Here is a 17,823-nt window from a genome sequence, read left to right on the forward strand (position 1 = left end):
GTTGACAGAATGAGGTTTTTGAAAGCTGTGTGCCAGAGTGACAGAGGCAGTGATTGCAGAAGTAATTACACTAATTAAAGTAACAGTACCAAAGACTACAAGTCCCATGGCACAGTGTGACTGAATCTTCTGATTTTGGAGTGCCTGAAGGACTTGCACTCCTTTATCTTGATACCAGTTATCTATAATGCTAGTGGGAAGCATAATAAGGAAGACTGGTATAAATACAAAATATCTTGATCTTTGTTATGTTTAGTCACACAGTGAGATCACAGTACACTGTACAAAATATCAGTTACTGTCCATTCTTTTGATATTAGTATTTTCTGTTAATAACACATAAGGAAACGTAATACATGCTCTCAAACCATCAGGGGGGTGGCAGTACGACCACAGGTTACATCCGTTACTAATGGACTAGTGAAGTTAACAAAATCTAAAGCAGCAACTAGATGCCATAAATCCTTCTGAAGGCCTCTTGAACTTGTGGTCAAGATGTTACTAAGAAATGCCCCAGGAGTCATGAATTCATCATGAGGACACGCCAAATCAAGTTGATGAGACCAGTCCAGGACATATGACTGAGACTGGGAAATGTTATGTCTTATGAGAACAGTTAGCACAGTCTAGCAATTTGGAAACATTCCCAGGTCTCAGGCAGCAGAATTAGGACAATAAGGGAGCAGAAGGTGTTTGGCAGAGTTCTCATGACTGGAATTAGGAAACCCTATTTTACTAATGGTTTGCAGGTATTTTTCCAAATCCCAAGGACCAGAAATGGTGGACACACAGTGCAACCACAGGGTGTGTTATATTCCTGGGACACTTGTAAGCACACATTATTTTAATGAATAGACAAACAAATAGGGGCCTCAGCTCTATACCCAGAATAAGTAAAATTAAAGTAACGAGAGGGAATAATATGCCATTCAGATAAACCCTCACCATAGCAGAGTGATTTGTGAACACTGGACTAGATCCATTAACTACAGGAGGGTCTGGAAAATAGGTCCAAGTAATTTTCTCCTGTCACCATATGTAGCTGGCAACCTACAGTGGCTAGCATTGCCATAAACATGGTAGCTGGAATCACAGAGGCCCCTTCCATCAGTTTCTTGATCTGATCCCAAGTCAAGGGATTTGCACTCAGTGTGCAGCTCCATTGGTTGGTTGTTTCTCTTGGCTGTTCTCCTCTTCTGGGATTTCGCGGTGGGTCTTGCTGTAGCAGTCCCTTGTTTCTGGAGCAGTCCTCAATCTTTTGAGTTGCACATTGAGTCTGGCTGTTGCATCCATGTTGATGTCACATTGCTCTCCGTGGTACCCAAATCTGCCTCTCAACACCTTCTGCAAAGATAAAGACATGGCCTCTTCTCCACATTATTACTGGAACTGGCCCACTCCATTTTCCTGATGTAAGTCCTTCCACCGTACCATGTTGAACAAACTGGACCAGAGACTTAATCCCTCTTAACTGCAGTGTGGCCCTCACCACAATTTTAAAAACTTAAAGTAAAAAGAGCATGATGTAATTGATTCTGCGGAGATAGCTATTCCCTACCTCCCCTTTTTGCTTTTGAAGTTGAATCTTTTAGTGTTTTATTGGCACTGTCTACCATTGCTTGTCCTTGAGCATTGTATGGAATTCCCGTCTTATGAATAATGTGATAGGAAGCCAAATGTGTTGAAAAGAAGAAGTGGCATAAGCTGGACCATTACCAGTTTTGAAATATTGAGGTTTTCTCATGACAGCAAAAGTGGCCAGGCCATGATTAATTACCTGCTTAGCACTTTCTCCCATTTGTGCTGCAGCAAAAATAAAATGAGAATAGCGTCAATAGACACATAAGCCCACCAATATCTTCCAAACTCCTGCATGTGAGTAACATCCATCTGCCAAACATGATTTAGCTTAAAGCCTCAAGAATTGATACAGTTGCTAAGAGCAGGTGAATAATACATTTAGAGCATTGTTTGATTGTGGTTCAGGTCTATTCCCTAGTGAGATCAAATTCTTTGGGTAAACTGGAAGCATTTTGATGATGTCGGACATGTGATGTTTGGTCTGAAGAGTAAGGTGATACACATTACACTGATGCAACAAGATGATCTATAACTTTGTTTCCTTCTACTCTGTGTCCTGGAAGACCTGAATGAGCTTGAATGTGTCCAATAAAACATGGGTAACATCATCATTGAAGAGTGTATTGATAAGATTTCAAAAGCTGAATAATTCCACAGTTAGTATGTCCCACGGTAACCATTTCAGTTACCTGAGATGCCCCTACTACATAAGCATATCACTGTAAATATTTATAGATTCTGATGAAATTTTTAAGGCAAAAATTATGGCTTGTATTTCAACATACTGTGTAGAGGAAAACTTTGTCTGAAGAACCTTCAGCTCCTTTTTGCTATAAAATCTGGCCCTCCCTGAGCTGGATCCATCAGTAAAAACTGTTAGAGTCTGGGAAATGGGTTTAGTACAGATAATTTTAGAGAAAAAAAAAAAAAAGTGGTCAAGGAGGCAAACTGTAAAATTTTGTTAGCAGGTTAATGACTACTTAGCCCGAAAAGTTAGCAAGTGCAATATGCCAACTTGTGAAATACTGTCAAAGACGATCTTGTTGTGCGGTAGCAAGAGGAACTACTATAAGAGAAGGCTCTAGCCCTAATAGGTGCAGCACTTGATGTCAAGCTTTGTAATAATTTGAGTGACTAACTCATGAAAAGGTGCTAAAGATTTGGAAAAAGAAAGTGGCAGGTGAAACCGTTCTGTAATACCTTTTTCTTGCCAAAGAACTCCCATAGGGCTATAGGTGGTAGAAAAAAGTAGTACTTGAATAGATTCATTTAGGTCAAGCCTAGGAAGCTGGGCTCTTTGAAGAGCAGACTCTGCCCAAGTCAGCACAGCTTTAGTTTCTGGCATAAGTTGTGAAGATAGAGAGGATGGAGAGGGATCTCCTTTGAGAATATCGAACAGAGGTCTCCTCCTAATGATGTAGTTAATTTTAAAGAAGGACATCACCAATTAATGTAACCCCAGAGCTTGGGAAGTCATTGAGAGTATGTAAAGTGTCTATCCTAATTTGGAGCCACTGGGAACAAACTCCATGCCCTTAAACTTTTTAAGACATTGATAGAGAGAAGCCTCTGAACATTTTCTGGGGCTAGGCATAACCCATGTGCAGTATGAGAAGTGTGCAAGTCCATGAAGACTTCCTGGAGCAGAAGCAATTCTGCATGAACAATTACGACGTCATCCATATAAGGATAACACATGCATTGGAATATTTTATACGAATGGGGGAGACAGCTTAATCTACAAAGTGTTGGCATAAAGTAGGACTGTTAGCCTTTCCCTGTGGCAACACTTTCCAGCAATATAGTTTGACTGGCTCTTTAAAATTTCCTGTAGGGACACAAAATCAAAATGTTTACAGTCCTTGAAGTGCAAAGGTATGGTGAAGAAAACAGTCCTTTAGATCCAGCATAAATAAGTGATAGGATAAAGGAATAGCAGTAGATGATGGGAGTCCATACTGTAGAGGTCCCATAAACTCCATAGTTTTGTTGACTGCCCTGAGGTCCTGTAGTAAACTCCATCTTCCAGATTTTTTTCTTTTTGTGGGGTGAGGGTTACTTGGGGTTGAACTTGGGCCCTTGACCACTGAGCCACATGCCCATCCCTATGTTTGTATTTTATTTAGAGACAACGTCTCACTGAGTTGTTTTGGCTAAGTTGCTAAGTTGCTAAGGCTGGCTTTCAACTTGCGATCCTCCTGCCCCAGCCTCCTGAGCCACTGGGATTACAGGCATGCACCACCATGCCCAGCCAGATTTTTCCTTACTCACAAAAATAGGAGTATTTCAAGGATTAAAAGTAAATTCAATATGATCATCTTAAAACTGTTCTTGTACTAATAGTTGAGCTGCTTAAAGCTGCTCTCCTATTAGAAGACACTGATCAACAAACAGTGTTGTCAGAAAGCCAGATGATTTTTGTCTCCTGTTTGGCGGGTCAGAGAGGTGACCAAATCCCCCAATGAAAAGGTGAGCAATCATTATTGTCTAGCCCTATTCACCCCTGTTGGTGAGAGGTGGGGATTGAAAGCAGTCTGCCTTTTTGCATTTTACCTAATCCTTTAATAGGATCCAAACCTTGATTTAACATTTGAGATGTGACCACTGAGTTGGATTGAGTACTAGGACACCCATCTCAGCTATTACACCTTTTACCTGGAGATTAACAGGAAGATGATCAAGGACTTAAAGCTTAACCAATATAGTATTACTTCAGGGTCCTCCCACCTAAGGTGTCAAGCACTTTCCTGACCAATAACTTGTAAGTCTGCAGAGGCCACATCTAGAGGCCAAGGCTTTGGCCGCTGTCACAGGGGCAATGACAGAGACGTCAGCCCTGGTATTTATCACACCTTGAGAAGATTTCCATTTAATTTTAATTCAAGTTCTGGATGCCCCTGTTGAATCAGTTGTGACCAGCACACCCAGGTGGAGGTGCCAATCTTTTTCTTTTCTCAGATCAAGATAAAGAATTTTACCTGTCAGCTTATGTAATACAAGAACCATTTCTACTATCCTAGTTTCAGGAAGAATTAGGACAAAAGTATTGTGTCATGACCTTAATTTCCCCTTGACAATCAGGATCTATGTCTGCTGGTAACACTTGAAAACCTTTCATAGTTAGATTACTTCTTCTCAAAATAAAGTCCCAAAACACTGTGGCAGGGACCATAAACTCATATAGGAAGCCTTGGGTGGGGCATCTCTGGGGTCAATATGAATCTGGAGGTGGGACAGAGTTCCAATCCTGCCCTTCCAGGGGTGGCATGGTAGAGGTCTTTGTGGATTTGTAGGTTGCCATGCCAATATGGCTATGGTAGGGTAAGTGACAGTACCCTCACTGTTTGTCAAGGCCAGGACTGGCTCCATTAGCAGTTTCCCTGCCAAAGGGACTAAGGGATGTCCATGGCTGTCTGTGTGTGGTGTATATTAATTGACCCAGTGATTACCCCTCTGGCATCTCCAGTTGGCTGTGGTGATCCCTGCTCTTACTGACCCTTTAGAAGAATAGAGCTTGACAAACATCCTCTGTCAGTGACAAAAGGGATCGGTCAAGTCTCTTCTAGTAAGCCTGCCACCTGTGGCTTTAGACAAGCAGCTGCATTCTCCAATTTTAACTGGGTGACAGGTGCCTGTTATTTTTGATAGACAGATTTCTAAGAGTATAGAACTCCAGGAAAAAAAGGAATAGTTTCATTGGTGTGTTTTACTCATCCTTCCAAAGAAGCCTCAGGATTGGCACCAAAAGATGAAACAAAAATTTTGAGATGAAGTTTGATTCTCTACTGCACACTGGTGATATTGGAGTTTTTCTGCACTTGGCAGGTGAGGTTGTGTGAGGTGCAGATCTCTGCAGCCAAGAAGTGTTGCCCCTGTCAGAGGCGACCTGTTCCCTCCAATGTTGCAGCAAACATCAGCAGTTCACTATCAATTTCTTTTTCCTGGGTTCTTGTCTTGTGAATTCAAAGAATGAATGCTATAGACCAGGATGAGTGAGATGGGTGGGTAGGTTTTATTGAGGAACAGGAACAGAACTCTTGCAGTGTAAGAGGGAACCCAATAGCAGGCTTTCTTCACCCAAGTGTGCTAGTCTACATGTTTATATAGCACTTAAGTCACTGTGATTGGTCCGAGCTTATGCTAATTAGGGTTTGGAAATGTACTAATGCTACTGATTCCAATTTATTATAATTAGGGCTTGGAAAAGCAATAATGCTTTTGATTAACTTCCAATCCCATTCAGGTTTGCCTCACTTCCATTTTCTCCACACTGGGAAGCTGCAGATTCAAGTCATTGAATTCTGCATGCTCAGTGGCGTGTCTGGAACTGCAGTGCTCAGTGGAGTCTTCTACAGTGACCGTCACCACTGTGCGTGGGCAGGACTGCTGCGGGTGATGGGTCAGCTAGTGCTAATTCACCTTGGTGCTGAGTGATGCTTCAACCAACCTGGTCCATGGCTCTACTGCTTTGCCGGCGCTTCTTGGCAGGGACCAGAAGTTGGTGTCTGGCTTGGCAGCTGGGAAGTCATGACAATAGGAAGAGTATGTGTTGATTGTGTTGTTAGGTTTCAAAGGGTGCCATGACTTCTTTCCCTAGAAGCTAGGCCTTGTCCTCTCAAGCCTCCTATGCAGGAAGGCCTTGGCCATGCCGAATTTTGGTCCAGCTCGACTATCTAGCCTCTTTCACAGAGGCAGAAAACAGCTTTGCGAAACAATGCCATCTGCATGCTCAGTTCTAGAAAATGGTTTAATGGTTCAGAAGACCAGAGGCTCAAAAGCAACTCTCCTAAATGAGACAGAAGAGAAAGGACTAACACTCCCCGTGAGGCATTTAAGAAAAATTGACATCCATGGCTGCCCCAAATATGTCACAGCATCACAGAGCCTTTTCTTAGGTCACAGGTCAATCGTAGATGACTTTATCCTGCAGTCTCTGTGGATGTTGCCACCATTTTTAATATCTTCAGCTGCCCCTAGTCTGCTGCACAAGGAGCCCCTTCCCTAACCATGGCTGACAGAAGTCCCACAGTTACTGGAAGGACACTGTGTGTGCTTGAGCCTGCTTTTTAAGCCAAGTGAGCCCTTCCCCATCTCCTTATGCAAAGAGTACCTGTGCCATTTCCCCTTAGGGTGTGCAGCTTAACTCCCAATGAGGCCTGAAGTGGGTGGATATACTTTACCTGTCCAAGACTTTTATCTCAAGCACAGCAGGTGGGGCTGGTTGCACTAAGCCCAGATAGCAGTGAAGTGTGCTGGCCTGAAAGCAGCCTGAGGGCATCTATCAATCAGAGAGTGGCAGCAATGGACAGCTTTGAGGAACAGCTAGTTCTGGCTGTTGGAAGAGTTTTTGGGAACCATCAGTAGCTGCTGGCTCCCCCTGCCAGGAACATAGTGGCAGTGCTAATACCACTAGGAGCTGAGGGTCACTGGCATTCAATCTCAGGGCTATGAACTCTAAGATCTGAGACACTGGCCCTGAAAACTCAGAAATGCTCATACTAAGCGAGGTGCACTCTATTTATGATCACTCTCGGGAGGGAATCACAAACCCTCAGCCGATTGGTAACAGATGTTTAAGGGACACAGATGCTATGGGATGTGCAAGAGAGGCCCCCTAAACTGCTGAAACCATTTGAATAAAGTGATTTCTGGATTTTTAAGCTTTTGATCCATTTTTCTCCCAGGTTCAGTGGAAGGTGCGGCCTAAATGTGAAAGAAAGACCTTGGTCAGGCACCTGTGCACCCTGAAGACTGGCACCAGCAGATACCTCCTCCATTCTTCCTAATTGAACAGAGTAGCACAGACCCCACAGGGTAAGGCAGCAGACCTGAAAACATATCCCCACTGGACTACTTTTATTCACACTGACATACAATGCGCCCAGTGTACAACTTTGCCCCAGGTATGCCTGTCTCTCCTTCTCCCCTCCCAGTACCACCCTTTGCCTTCCTCCTACACCCCCAGTGCCCTCCTCTTGCCCGTCCTTTCCTGAGGACCAGCAGGATCAGTTCTGAGTGAAAAGGATCCTTTGCCCCTTGTGTTGCAGGATGCAGTGAGGGTGAAATCTCACCAAGGCCAACCTGAGGGGTTGGCAACCCAGAGAGCACCCACTAAACTTACTGTCTTCAATGACTCTTCTTTCTCTGGGGTCTGATGACTCACACTTCCTCTTGGATACTGGGCAGTTGGAACCAGCCCCAGGATCACACCTTGCTCTCCAGAGACCTGAAGACTAGGCCCAGAACAGGGCATCTTTCCTATATGTGAATTGAGAGTCATAATGGAGCTCACTTTCTAGCCTTGGCAGCAGGAGAACAGAGGATGCAGATCTGCTTTGGGGATGTGGTGCTTGGCGTGCTCCTAACTGTGGACATGAAGGGGTCTGTGAGGGCCCCAGTTCTGGGACAGTTCCCAGGACACCAGAAGTTTCTGGGAGGCCAGGAGGATGTCCAGGCTGTGTAGGGTCATGGTCATGGTCAGTAAACAGCTTTGCTGTCCCATGTGCTCCCCGCAGTAGGAGAGGCTCTTCTGGGACCTACCTGACACCTGTGCCCCAGGTGCAGGGAGGAGTTTCTGTGCTCCTGGGGAGGGTTGTGGACCAGATGGTGCCCAGTGAGGAAGACTCACGACAGCACAGGAGGATACCAGTGTGCTTCAGTCTCAGGACCTGCAATTCTGTGACCCTGAATCTCTTAGTTTCCCAGGAGGTGATCTGTGGGTCAGATCTCCATGTAGACCCCTTGTCCAATGCCATGGCTATGTCTCTACACCTTGGCCAGCAGCTGACTTAGAAGAACTCAGTGCAGGGTATACCATAACATTGGGGCACCTGCACACCTCCTTTCCACTTCAAGGGCAGTAGGTGCTTCTCCACCAGCTGCTGAAGGAAATGGGCACTGGCTCAGTCTGCATCAGGAATAAGAAGAGCCAGAAGGATTCACGAAGGGTAAATTTGAATGGGAGGTGTCACCTGTCTTGGTGTCAGAGGGACAGACTGAGGTTCTGCTGGCCACCCTGCTGGGTGAGTCCTTCCTCCTGATCCAGGTTCTCAGATAGTGTCAAGATGTCCATGTGTGGTTCTAAGGAAAACAATATTTTCAAGAAAGGGCTGGTGGTGGGGAATGGTGGTGTCTACTTGGAGGAATAAGTGTGTGTGTGGCCTTGGTAGGAAGGGTGCCCAAGTCAAGGAGACCTCTAGAATTTATAGGAACCAGTGATGACCACTTACTGGTCCATGCCATGGGATTGTTAAATTATAACCGTGAGCTACCCCACCCAAAATGCACACAGTGCTGAGAATCTAAAGGATGAATGGTAATTCCAGGAGTCTGGGGTGGCTTTCTCCAAATCTTTTAGATACCACTGTTCCCAGCCCAGCCCTCCTTGGAGACAAAGTCCACTCGGAGCACAGATCATCAATGTAGGTCAGGAAATCTGGATCTGGTACAACTTGTCTTCTTTTTGTTGTTACTCCATTCCATTCTCTTCCAAGTTTCCTGTGGACTCCTCCGTGGCCTCCCACATGGTGAAGATGGGAGACTCCACCACCTTGTTCGTGATGTCCATATACCTTTATTGCCTCAGGTGTGATCTCTGGCTACCACTAACATTTGACTGCTGATAGGTGAGCCTTAGAGCCAATCTTTCTGAAGATGCACACAAGAATAGAGTTTAAGAGAATGGTGTATATATGGCAAATCCAGATTTGCTCCAGCCATTTGGTGGAGGGAAGGTTCAAGGGACCTAACCTGGTCCAGGATGGTCCAGTACACACTGACATAAGAACCCATGAGTGGCAACTGCACCAGCAGGAGAATGTACATCATGTGGGCGGACATTTGGATACACCCGTATTCCATGTACTCTGACCATGCAGACTCTCATATCCTGGGCAAATGGTGTGTCGATTCTTTGAACAGGCAAGGGGAGAGAAGATGAACTTGAAGTAGATCATATCCAGTTCAAATCCAAAGGCAGCAGGAATCCCAGATGCTAAGGTGCTGTTCCGCCTGGAAGATGAATCTCCTATCCTGAAGAAATGTTCACATGTGGGACAACATACTCCCGTGGCATATATTTTTCTTTATCGTGGATTCCTGTGGGAATGTGTTCAGCTCTACCTGGCTGTTGCACATCACCACGGACTGGAGAACTTGAAGGATACAGACTCCACAGGATTACAGGACTCTGGCTCTGGAACCTGCCATCAATTGGATCCTCCATCTTTGCAGCATCAAACTGCACAAACCTGGCAGGTAAGCAAGGCACAGACTTAGTCATCAGGAAAGCCCAGCCATAGCTTCATACCAGAGTGGAACTGTTCGCAGGGATTGGGAGCAGTGTTTCACGTGGGCTGGTCAGTCCCAGGAGGGATAAATTCCCAAGGCAGAAATAGTTCTGTGAACATCCTACATCACTAAACACCTGAAGGGAATCACGTGGGCCTCAGTGAACAGGGCACATTCCTTTACGTATCTCCTCCTTATCCCAGGCTTCTCATGTCCCTGTTCTGAACCACACAGGAAGCCAGGCATCATCATTTTTGTCAAAGATGTGATTTATGTAAGATAACTCCATAGGTTCTCTGCTTTTCTACAAATGGTGTCATTGGAACTCTTAAACCGTAGGGAACAAGGGCTAGGAGAGGTCCTGAGAGAGTAGAAGCTCTGCTGTGAAAGCTGGGTTGCTTCCAAAGAGGGCTGTTTTTGCATGTTTTTGTTTGTTTGTTTGAATGGCAAGGATTTCCTGGAGCAAAGACAAAAAAGGCCAGAGACAGGTGCTCAGGAGATCTGAGACACAGGACTTCCCTAAACATGTTCTTCAAATTCCACATCTCTTCTGTTGCATCAGGGTATGATTGTGGCAACTTTCATAAGCAGGGGTGACCCATATGCTGTCAAAGGGTTCGTTTGCCACGTGGGTGGCCAGCACCAGGCCAGGAAAACTTGAACCCTGTGTGCAGCCCTCACTGCTGAAGGAGACCTCCTGAGCTTGGCTAGTTACTCCTCCACACTGAACCTGAACCTCAAGGCAGTGTTGGAACTAAGAACATTGAGGCCAGAGCTTCTGGGACTAACAGAATATCCAACTCTCCCAGTAGAGAGGGTCAATGCTTGGAGAGCAAGATGCTCTGTGGTTCTCCCTGTGGTAGCAGATGCCCCTCATGGCCAGGTATAGGTGTCAAGCCACACTAGAGCCAGCTGTGCAACCCATGTTCCCTAGCACTTAGGCCTAGACCAAGGCCTCTGATGCACTTTTCTGCCATCTCTTAGAAGATCATCTGGTCAAAGTTGTTTGTGTGTTGACATTCCTGCAGACCCCTCCACAGTCCCTCCTCCAGAGTCATGGTAGGCTCCAGTTCAGATAGGGGCTGAAGCACTGGGCTGGGATTCCTCAGGACCAGTCACATTCCACAACCCTTACTCCATTGCAAGCTGACATGGCCCAACACACACCTTGCCTTTGCTCTTCTGCCTAGTCATATTCACCCCCCACTGTGGGCTCCCTGCATCCAACATTCTGAATATGAGGGTACTCTGCTGCCTTCCATTCTGGCCCATGTTGTCCAGAGTTGAACTGCTCAGCCACACAGAGTAGGGAAGTCAGTTCCTGCTGACAGATATTCCAGGGAAAGCAGACTGCACCAGAGGGTTGCGCTCAGATGGGTGTAGTCACATGAGGTGCCAGGGGCAGCTCCCAGAGTGGATGGTGTGTTGGCACAGGGGCAAATGGAAGAAAGGGCAGGCCTCTGAAGGGACACATGGGGGCACTAGGATTGAGGTTCATGCCTGGTCTCAGCATTTGTGATACTGTGGAGGCAAAGAAAAGGGCAGAATGGTGGAGGGAAATGGCAGCAGGAGTGAGGCTCCTCAGTTCCTTCGTGGGAATCTTTGGGCAAATGGCAAGAGCTCAGGGTCCTTTGGGCAAAGAAACTGTGAAGTTTGCAAATATCCCCAAGTGAATTTGGGGCTTCATTCCTCCAATCTAAAGTTATACCCAGAGAAATCTTGTTCCCAGTACTTGAAGATTCCCTGAACATTGCCCACAGTGACAACTCAATTCTTCTTGACTCAGGCCCCTTGGCCATTCTTTGCTGACAGTTGGTCAGCCTCCAGGGTGTCTCGCTAGAAACTGATTCTGTTGAGCAGTACCATTCCTCTTGGCATTCTCACCAACAGCAAAGGAACCTGCTCGCAGGCACTCCAAAGTTTTATGTGAAGGTGACAGGTTCAAAATTTCTGGCCCCCATCACCACCTCAACCTTCCTTTTGCTGATGCTCCTTGTAAAACCCTTCATTTCCTTCCTAGCCTTGCACAACTCAACAAAAGGGGCTAAATGGAGTCTCTCCCCAGCTAGAGCCTGAGCATCCCAGGAGGTCTCTCAGGAGCATATTCTGCCCAGTGTGAGAGTACTTCTTCCAGCACTTCTGACTGAAATCCAGTGGGTACACAGATTCTGGCCAGCCATTTCCCCATGGCCATTGGTATTTGTATGACAGAAGAAGCTCTTTTCAGGGAAGAGGTCTCTGAGATAGTCAGATATCAGGGATCTTCTCTTTGCAAGCCAGCAATGGCAGCTGAGGTCTATGAATGCCAGTGGAATGGTAGGCAGTGGGGCTTTCTAGAGATTTTCACAACCACTGGTCATGTTGGAATTGGGCCTGGGAATTGGAGTCATTCTGCGATGCTTTTCCTTTGCATTCCCAGAGTCATGTAAGACATGCGTGAGCCAGCTGCAAGGTTGTGTGGAGATTCTGTTCAGCAGAAGCTCATGCAGAGTCTAGTGAAGAAGAGCAGGTTCCACACTACCTGCATCTGAAAGCAGGACACCTGTCCTAACTTCTAAATATAATAATTGCAGTGTTGTGGTTTGGATATGAGGTGTGCCACAGATGCTTCAAAGGCAAGGGGCAGGCTATTCCAGCCCTTTGGAAATCACATGTTGCCACCAAGTGCTCCAGATGCTGTATGCAGAGTTACAGGGCCTGCTTGCCTGACTGGGTTTTGGTCTTATTTAGGTCCCATACTTGTTTCTATATCCAGATTGCTCCCTTTTAGAAGGGAATTTTTATTCTGTGAGATTGTATTTTGGAGATTTATATATATATTGTTTATATATTTATATGTTTATATATATATTTATATATATATATATATTGTTATAGGGTCTCACAGCCAGTTTGTATCTCAGAGTTTGAATCTCAGAGACTTGGATTACAAGGCAGTACTGAATACATTAAGATTGTGGGGACTCTTGTATATGGACTTAAATCCATTTTGCATTATGTGATGGCGATTGTAGTGGCTGGGGTAGAATGTTATGGTGGGGATGTGCAATATCTCAATATCTCCCAAAACCTCCTGTATTAATGCAGGGGTGACAGGATTAAACTATGAAAGCTGTAACTAATCAGTTGATTAATAATTTAGATTGATGAGTAACTTAATAGGCTACTGTAACTGTAGGCAAGTGGGGCATGGCTAGAGGAAGTAAGTCTTGGGCTTTCTAGAGGATTTCACAATCACATGTCCTGTTGGAACTGAGGATTTCAGCTGGCCATGGGGGATTACTTCTTCTCTGCTAAATGCTCCTCCTCTCTGCTTTCTGACTACCATAGGCTGAGCTAAGCTCCGTGCCCTTCCCCCAGGATGTTCTGCCTTACATTGGTCTCAGAGCAATGGAGTCTGTTGACCATGGACTGAAACAGTAGAGGGCAGAAGGCATGGTTAGGGCGGGCAGATATTCTCTGGTAGGTAGAGAAGAACCTCGAGTTTCCTTCAAATACTACAGTGGTAACATGGGCCTCTGGGCCATGTTGCAGTTGTTTCTCAGACTACAGCATAGTCATTGTATCAGTGTCCCTCTATTACAGTTCATCATAATCCTTGTGCAGTTTTCCAGATCCCACCCTGGTTTGCTCGTGTAGTTGGGCTCTTCATTAATTTTAACAATGATTGCACCTTCTGAAGAAAATTCAGTATATGCACTTGAATAGTAAACACATGGGTTTTTAGGGAGGCAGCGGGGGGAAATGAAACAGGATCACCTCAGTGGATTGTGTTTTATAGGAAACCATCTTCATGACTCCCACTGCCTATTACTGTTACCTCTACATTCTCCAGAACTCCAGTCTTAATAAACCCCTTTGCTGGAGAGTTCCACTAGGCTCAAAGAACCACTGTGTAGCCTGCAGAACCGCCCCCCCCCAAAAAAAAACCTTTTTTGCTTTTCAGAGCATCATGTTGTCCAATGTTTCCATGCAATAATCACACTCAAGTCAGAGTCTGAACTCGATTCCATAACACAAGTTGCAGATTTCAAAAGCGTGGAAGATTTTCTGATGATATTGTATATGGAGAGGCATATACTATAAGTATATACTGTACTTATCTGGAATTAGTGGAGGTAGGGACAGATAGAAGGGGCATGAGAGGATAAACCCTTGTCTTGTTAATGTAGAGGGACTTCACAATCATAGAGCCGTGACATCTCCAGCACTAGCAATCACTCCCCATGTACTGAGCTTGCGTTTTGGATTCTTCCCACCAATGTGCACCCACTCATCTAAATCTTAGCTCTCCAATCTGATGCTGGGGGTCCTATTCATTAACCTTCTCCATTGCTTTTCTCTTACACCACTGCTCTTTGGAATTCACTTTCTTCCTCGCACAACTTGGTGCAGGAATGTACAATAGTTTGACTTTAAGGTGTTGAAAAAGTGATATGCATTTGTTAGAATTGATGCCTGGAATTTTGTATTTTGGTGTTTTCTTTGGCCAGTGCAATTCATTCCTGCACTCTGTCAATGCTGGGCAGGTGTCATTAGCTATGACCCTTATCAGTCACTCATTCACGGGGATAGTGAACACATTGTACTGTGGTTTGCATTCTTTATTGTGTTTTTTCATCCCATCATATCTGCAAAACATGTGACTATCATGAGATATTCAATACTTTGCTTATTTCACCTCACTAATCTGCTACTTCCCACATTTTCATTCACATATTTGACGTAAGATTTGAGTCAGTTTATCATTTATTTCTGGGGCCAGTGATTTAAATTTTTCATTGTTAAAAAACCTTTTTACTCCCAATTTTGTGATTGGTTTTATTTTACACTACTTCATAATGCTAGACCCCAGATGCACATATAATTAGCCCAAGTCAGTTAGAGTCACAGAAAGAGGCAGCTAAACATCCTTTTTGCCCATAGTGTCTGCTCATTGCTATTGTAAATCCCTAACCTGACACTGATTGCTGAGCAAAGAAAAAAAATCTGATCATGGATGATGAACTTCAGAAGACAGAAGCTCTTCCACTGAACCAGGGAACTTAGGAGGAAAGGCAAAGGGTCCTGTCTGTCTCCTCCTGAGTGAGGCCCTTGGCAGTGTCACTTAGGCCTGAATTTCTTGCCAGCACTGTTCTTTAATGGAAAATATAGATGGACTAAGAGGAACGCACACACTGGGTCTTTGAACGAGTGAACAAGAATGAAAGGGTTAGTGCAAAGTGGGTAAAAACACTGGGCCCAGGCGAGGAACCTATGCTTCAGGGTAGAGGACTTGGAAGTTTTGCAGCAAGGATGGAATAATGTATACATGGCAGGTTTGTAATACTGAAAACCATGAGTGATCATTTCCAATACACTTGCTTAAAGGAGGGCCAGCTGCAGAGGCTCCCTGAGGAGGCATCCCCTGGCCCAAGAAGTCCAGCATGTGCCCTCACACACTTTGTCCTCCTCCTGCAGACCCATGCCTTCATCCAGTGATGAACACCAAGACCAAGGGAAAAGTGACCCAGCCCAAATGAACAGGGAGGGATGCCCTGTGGCACACCTCTGTGCCTGTTTTGCAGATGAGAAAATTGAATCTCAAAAGTTAACTGATATGACCCGAGGCTTCTGAGCCTACCAACCTCCACCTCTGGGCCCCAAAGAACTAGCCCTGGAGCTGTCCCCTCCACCCAGCTCCAGGGCTAGATCCAGACCACCTGTCTTGTTCCACAGTCCCACACCTGGGCATTGTTGGGGATTTCCACCCAAGTAAGATCCTCACCAGAGTGGGCAACCTGACCTACCTAGGTTGATGTCTCTGGGCTTCCTGTTTTGGAGTGGATGTAAAGAGAAGATACAGGGACTCCTGGCACAGCACCTGACCTCGCCCAACCCCCACCACATCCTTTCCATCAGGCCCCAGGTCAAAAGGACTTTGGGTCCCACCCAAAGAGCCCTAGGCCCCTTTGTAAGTGGAGGGGAGCAGTGGTTTCCAGGATTTCTTGCCCCATGGAGTCACATCTATCTCCCCCCAAACCTCTGAAGGGATGGAGGATGGGGGATGGTGGGTAAGGACAGCCTCAGGTTCAGAGACAAGAGCAGCAGCGGCAGCAGCAGAGCCAAGGGCCAGGCCTGCCTTGAGAACACACCGCCCATGCATCCGTCCAGTTCGGAGATGGAGGAAGTGATCCACCTTGACCTGAGCCTAAGCTGTGTGCATGACAGACATCCCAAAATGACCCAGTACCCTACCCAGACAAAATAAAAATGTTCCATGGAAGCACAAATAAAAAGCCTCATAAGCAGGAAAAATATTTAGCTATTTGCAAAATGACAATAAGTGTAATTTTCAAATAAAGTTGGAAATATTTCATAACTTTGATTTCTACATCTCCATCCTAAGATGATCATTCAAGTTCATTTAAAATTAAGTTGAAAAAATAGATTTTTGTGATAAAGATTACCATAACCCTAAAATAAACAAATTACTATATATACATATCTAAAGATTTAAAATTATAAAAAGTCATGTTCCTTGGTTCATAGCTATTATAAAAATTGCATATTTTGTTCTATTTTCTTTACAAACTTCACATTTATTGTCTGTTAATACTTTACATAAGTACAATTTCTAATATAACAACCTAAGTCAATTTAGGATAATAAGACCATTATTTATAAAAGAAACAAAATACAAAGCTAACTTTCAGTGTTTATACTGACACCACTTCATAATTTTCTTACTCAAAACAAAAAGTTACACATTTGGTGAAAGCTAGGTCTCCTTGCACTGTGGTGCCCTCTTCAGCTGAACAACAACTTTAACAATCCTCACACACTAAGAGTTAGCTTTTGCTAATGTTCCTGGCCAAGTGACAATCATTGTCCTCAGCATAAGTTCATTCAATTTGCTATTTTAACCTCATTTATTTTTCCCAAGATTTGTAGGTGCTCAGCGAATACATGGGGTTAGTGACAGTGTTCACTGATGGCACCAGGTTAGGAAGAACTAATTTTTGGAATCATACTCAGGTGGTGCAACTTTCCTACACCCCTACAAAGCAAGCAAAGCTTTCTCTCATTTGTGCCTTACTTTATTTTGCTAATAAATCAGTTAATATCTACAGTGACAGTTCTTAGAGAGGAGTTGCTATGTGCATTGAAACAGCTACAACTGGACATGTACAGTCAGAAGAGTTATCTCATTTCATGCTTTACAATAAACAGTTCAAGTACATCATTGTCCTTGTTTTATTGGTCATATTAGAGCTCATTCTAAATCTCATCACGCTAAGGCGAATATACTTGTTGCAGCCTGTCAACAAATGTCTCCATATGACTGAGCTCAAACTTCTCATTCTTCACTTTATAAGAATACTTCCAATATGCACACAAAAAATAACATTATGTGAGATCAAGCTCACACAGAATTGTTCATTATTATCCACAGTGTGTGATTCATACTTCAGCTTCACCCACTGGGGTTGATCCCTGTGGTTTATGGCCAAATCAACTGTGGCAGATGGATGTAACTCATATCCCTTAATTTGGCAAAGCATGTTATGCTCTTGGTATTAGTGACACCTGTTCTCATTTCCTTTATGCCACTGCTCACATAAAAGAAAACAGTCTTCCTCATTTCTCATTGCTTAGCTGCTTTTGCAGTGCTCAGCCATTCTCTACAATTTAAGGCTGATGCTCCAGGTTATACCAACTCTTCAACAACTTTACAACACAAGGGGGGAGCCAGTACCCCACAAAGTTGTTTCTCATGTTCCCCTTGTTTTAAGATACTTAAATACTCTAATGCTAAAAGTCTCACTGCTGCTGAGCAATACTTGGCTCTTACTACAGTAGACCTGTCAGGCTTAGTTTGGTGGAAAGACAAACAGTACAATGGAAGGGATCAGATTCAGCAATGATACAGGTACAGGCTTTCCAAAAAGCTCAATCTGCCCTCATGCAGAT

At 44.6% G+C, this 17,823-nt stretch overlaps 1 long non-coding RNA gene across 2 annotated transcripts in view; it reads left to right on the plus strand.

Moving 5' to 3' along the window:
- Window positions 1-7,797, plus strand: part of LOC306643320 — a 135,779-nt gene extending 127,982 nt beyond the window's left edge. For both annotated transcript variants that reach the window (XR_013758891.1, XR_013758892.1), the window contains exon 7: window positions 7,266-7,797. This is a non-coding gene — a long non-coding RNA (uncharacterized lncRNA). The remainder of the gene's footprint in view (window positions 1-7,265) is intronic.
- Window positions 7,798-17,823: the final 10,026 nt, after the last annotated feature.

This window comes from Sciurus vulgaris (genome assembly GCF_902686455.1).
Source record: "Sciurus vulgaris genome assembly, chromosome: 13".
Taxonomy (NCBI): domain Eukaryota; kingdom Metazoa; phylum Chordata; class Mammalia; order Rodentia; family Sciuridae; genus Sciurus; species Sciurus vulgaris.